This window comes from Canis lupus, chromosome 28 (genome assembly GCF_003254725.2).
Source record: "Canis lupus dingo isolate Sandy chromosome 28, ASM325472v2, whole genome shotgun sequence".
Lineage (NCBI taxonomy): Eukaryota > Metazoa > Chordata > Mammalia > Carnivora > Canidae > Canis > Canis lupus.
The window spans coordinates 15,975,022-15,980,047 of NC_064270.1; the positions used below are offsets into that span (position 1 = coordinate 15,975,022).

Genomic DNA, 5,026 nt, shown 5'->3' on the forward strand with positions numbered 1-5,026 from the left:
TTACTTGGGTATCCAGCTTTCTCTGGGAAAGCCTGCGGGCATTCTTTAAACATCATCCTTTCAACTTGAATCCATATCCATATGGAACAGTTTCCTAAAGTGGCATCAATTAATGACCTGCATTAGATTTTATGAAGCCATAATCTCTTGGGGAGAAGCCTGGGAATCTGCATTTTATCAACCATGTGTGCCCCCCACCATGTGTATATGTTTCTGATGTATGCTAAGTTTGAGAATCATTAGTCTAGAGTGTATGCACCACAGGAGGAGGGTAAGATGGTCCTTCTAAAAAACAGATTTTATTTTCTTAGAGCAGTTTTAGGTTCACAGCAAAATTGAGTGGAAAATACAAAGATTTCCCATATACCCACACACATGCATAGTCTTATTATCAATATCCCCCCACCAAAGTGGTACCTTTGTTATCATCAAGGAACCTGCATTGACATAGTTTCACTCAGAGTCCATAGTTTATATTAAGGTTCACTATTAGTGTTGTATCTTCTATGGGGTTTGAACAAATGTGTAATGACATTATCCACCATTATGTTATTATACAGGGTAGTTTCATGGTCCCAGGAATCCTCTGTGCTCTGCCAATTCATCCTTCCTTCCCTACCATCTTTGGCAACCACTGATCTTTTTACTATTGCCATAGTTTTGCCTTTTCCAGAATGTCATATAGTTAGAATCATACAGTAAGTAGCCTTTTCATGTATTTTTTCATTTAGTAATTTATATTTACGTTTCCTCCATGCCTATTCATGGCTTTTAGTTCATTTCTGTTTAGCAGCAAGAAATATTCCAGGGCCTGGATGTACCACTGTTTGATATTCACCTGCCCAAGGACATCTTGGTTGCTTCCAAATTTTGGCATTAAAGCTGCACTGCTCCAGTTATTTATTCTTTTGCAATACCACACTGTTGTGATTACTGTACCTTTATAGTAAATCTTGAGGTTGGGTAGCATCAGTTTTATAGTTTTGCATTTTCCACTTTGGTATGTGACCCATTTTGAGTTAATTTTTGTGAAGGGTATAAAGTCTAGATTTTTTTCCCCCTGCATGTAGATGTCTAGTTGTTCATGTGCCATTTGTTGAAAAGACTACCTCTGCTCCATTATATTGCCTTTGCTTCTTGTCAAAGGTCAGTTGACTGTATCTATGTGGCTCTCTATTCTGTTGCACTGCATCATTTGTTTATTTTTTCACCAACACCAAACACTGCCATGATTACTGTAGCTTTACAGCAAATATTGAAGTTGGGTAGTGTCAGTCCTTCAGCTTTGTTCTTCTTCAATATTGGTTATTCCAGGTCTTTTGTCTCTTCATATACACTTTAGAATCAGTTTGTTGTTGGGGTGCCTGGGTGGCTAAGTCAGTTGAGCATCTGCCTACGGCTCAAGTCATGATCCTTGGGATCCTGGGTTCCTGGGATAGAGCCCCACATTGGGCTCCCTGCTCTGTGAGGAGCCTGCTTCTTCCTCTCCCTCTGCTGCTCCCCCTGCTTGTGCTATTGCTCTGTAAAATAAATAAATAAATGAATAAATGAATGAATAAATAAATAAATAAATACACAAATAAAATCTTTAAAATCAGTTTGTCGATACCCACAAAATAACTCGCTGGGATTTTTATTAGGATCTATAGATCAGGGGGATCCCTGGGTGGCGCAGCGGTTTGGCGCCTGCCTTTGGCCCAGGGCGCGATCCTGGAGACCCAGGATCGAATCCCACATCGGGCTTCCGGTGCATGGAGCCTGCTTCTCCCTCTGCCTATGTCTCTGCCTCTCTCTCTTTCTCTCTCTGTGACTATCATAAATTACAAAAAAAAAAAAAAAGGATCTATAGATCAGTTTGGAAAGAATGGGTATCTTGACAATATTGAGAACCACTGTGTGTTCATCCCTAACCTCAGCCCTGGGAGGTAGGAAAGTGGAATACACAAAAGCACAGGAGAGGCTACCCCATGGTGCTGGCAAGGAAACTCACACAGTGCCAGGCATAAGGTAGGGCTCAATAAATGGTCACTGGGGCAATGAGAGATGCCAAATTCCAAAGCACCTGGGCCTTATGGTACCCATTCCATGCTCAAATGGGTAGCACAGACTCCCATCTCTTAGAGGGAAGGCCTGGCCTCAGGGAAAACCTTGTGAGAAGGGAACAGACTAGGTGGGCTGGTTTTAGCAAGTCTCTCTGGCTGACCAGGTAGCTGTACTGATAGATGAATTCCCTGATTTATTGATTTACTGGTTCATTGAACAAATATTTATTGAGTATCTATTATGTACCAGGAACTCAGAGATCCCCCCCTCTAACATGTCCAGCCACCTTCTGCAGTTCAGGCAGGACAACAACCCTACAGAGACTTTCTTTCTTTTTTTTTTTTTTCCAGAGACTTTCTGATGACCTGACAACTATGGATTGGGCCTTGGGGGATAGCAGGGGAGCCCTATCTCCCAGCCTAAGGAAGGTTGTGGGTTTTTCTTATTTTAAGGTTAGCTACTTGACAGGGAGGAAAGTATCATGGTATGGATGAGGGTGGTCTCAAGTTTCAGGGAGTCTGGGTTGGCCTAGATGAGCCCCATTCTTGCCTGCCTGGTGGGGACTCTCCCTGTGGCTGGTTCTGGGCTCAGCATCCAGATGCTCAGGGAAGGAATTTATTATTCTCGGCCAAATATTTTATTATTTATATTTGTGGAGACTCTTCAGGACTTGAACTCATCTGAGAGCTGTTGGAGAGTGAGAAAGAAGGGAAAGGCAGAGGGGGACCAGGAGGAGGAGACAGGCAAGGAACAAAAAGAAAAGAGAGACTGCCAGGAGAGAAAATGACAAGAAGCAGAGAAGCACAGTGAGAAGGGGAGAAAGACAAAGGGAGGGAGGAAAAGAGGAAGAGAGAGAAGAGAAAGGAGGCAGCCTTAAAGGAGAGAAAACAAGACAGAGGGAAGAGAAAAGTAGGGGCTGGAGCTGCTGTTGGAGAAGCCCCAGTTCTGCCCTACCTCCCTGCTTGGGCTCGTCCCTCTCCTGCGTGCTGGTGTGAGCACTCACAACATCCACATCCACACACACGTGCACACACATGCAAACATGTATGCACTAACACCCATCCCCTTGGGCACCGCCTCCAGATTCTATACTATGGGGAGGCGGGGTTGCCACGGTGACAGGTACCAGAACCCCACCTCGTGGGTATTAATAGCTTCCACTGAAGTCACTGAAATGGTGATTTCATCCAGCCTTATCTCCTTGGCAGGTTCCTTCTCCCTCCTCCCTTCTAGGATGGGGCTAGAAAGGACCCTTGGGGCCACACAGGCCATTTCCCTGCCTCCTGGCAGCTGCCTTGGTAAAGAATGGACTGGAAGCCTCAGGGATTCTGCCCCAGTGTCCAGTGGGAAGGAGACTGCTAGAGTTCTTTGATCCTTTGAGCTGAGTCTAAACATAGCCCCTCCCAGGAAAGGGTTTCTGAGACACAGGACCCACCCCTCAGAGGGGTCACTCTCAGCTTCTCTAGGTCCCATGTGGTTATACCTGCCTTCTCGAGGTCCCTCCCTGGCCAGACACTTGCACCCAGTTGACACTTGATGGTGGTATCCCTTCCCGCAGTACAGAGCTCTCTGGAAGGGCTAGGTCCAGGCTTGGGAGGTGGCTCAGGGTGCAAAATTTCAGAGGCACTTGCTCTCAGGCTCGAGAAGTACCGGGTTGGCCCTGTACGGCCCCAAGAGCCAGTGCCCCTCGCATTTTATACCAGGGATGCCTACCTCGCCTCGTCCATTCCTGGCTCTGTTGAGATTCTTATTACCTCCTCAACCATCTTGGGACAAAGGAGGTTTCTTTCCTGCCCTCAGTTCCCTGCCTTGGTCTTTGATTCCTCTCACCTTCCTGTGAGACTTCCTGGGATCAGGCTGCAGAGCCTATTGCTGCCTCTGGACTCCCCTGATGGGCACTGGTCTCTGGCCCTCACTTCCTCTTCCCTTTCACCTTCTCTCTCTCTCCCTGCTTTGCCCACAGTCCCAGCTTTAGACTACACGGGGCCTGAGACATCCCTGCTGTCCTCTACTTTTGGGGCCTCCAACCCTCCACCCCCATCCCCTGGCCCATGCATTAGCTTCTCCTCCCTGGGGAGGGGGGTAAGTGGAACTCTAGGGCAGGCCTGAGCCTCCTCCCATCCACCCTGCAAATCCTGCAAATCCTGCACTTCATTCACACTCCAGGGGAATTAGTCTGGTCTATACAGAGCCTTCAGATTTATTCTGAGGCCAACAGCAGCTCACAGTGATCTCATTGCAGAAGACTTTAGGGGGTAAATGAGTGTGTGTGAGAGTATGTGTATGCTTGTGTAGAAATGAGTGTGCAAGAGGGTGCAGAGGTGTGTGTGCAAATGTGTGAGTGTGCTGCCATTCAGAGTCCATGGATTCCTGATGCATGAGTCATTGGTTGGGAGTGAGCCTCGAGAAGATATGCTCATAAATAAGACAGCACCCTGACCTCCGTGTCCATTCTGCAGCTGGCTAGGCACGTGATACTGGGCATCTAAGAGGCTGGAGGCAAGGGTGGGGGCTGCCTTTTCCTCCAGACCCCATAGAGCAGCTGTCATAGATATTTCTAGCTTGCCTGGAGTCCCAGACATTTATGGATATGATGCCTGCAAAGGGTGGGGGTCAGGGGAGGGACATAAAGAGCTTCACTCCCAGGGATCTTTAGTGAAGTTCTGCTGGCAGGCAGGCAGTCACCCATCCCACAAGTATTTTTTGATAGTGTGTCATGTGCCAGGCACTCTCCTAGGGGTTGGGGACATCACAGTGAATAGAGTTGACCTGCCCTCTCTCTCCTTACAGACCTTATGTTTTAGTGTGTGTGTGTGGGCTAATATAAGGGGGAAAGGCTACTTTCAAACTAATCCCACTCCCCCCCCCCAAAAAAAACCAATAATGGTATGGAAAGTGGTGGAAAGTGGGGGTTCTTTAGTTGGGGTGGACAGGGAAGGTCAGGAGGTGACACATGAACTGTTCCTGAATGAGGAGCCGTCAT

General features: G+C 47.2%; 1 long non-coding RNA gene across 1 annotated transcript; it reads right to left on the minus strand.

Annotated features, from left to right (window-relative positions):
• Window positions 1-279: 279 nt before the first annotated feature.
• LOC118352652 (uncharacterized) lies at window positions 280-5,026 on the minus strand. Its single transcript, XR_007406742.1, has 2 exons — window positions 2,998-5,026; window positions 280-1,520 (listed from the first exon to the last, which is right to left on the minus strand). It is a non-coding gene; the product is annotated as an uncharacterized LOC118352652 (long non-coding RNA).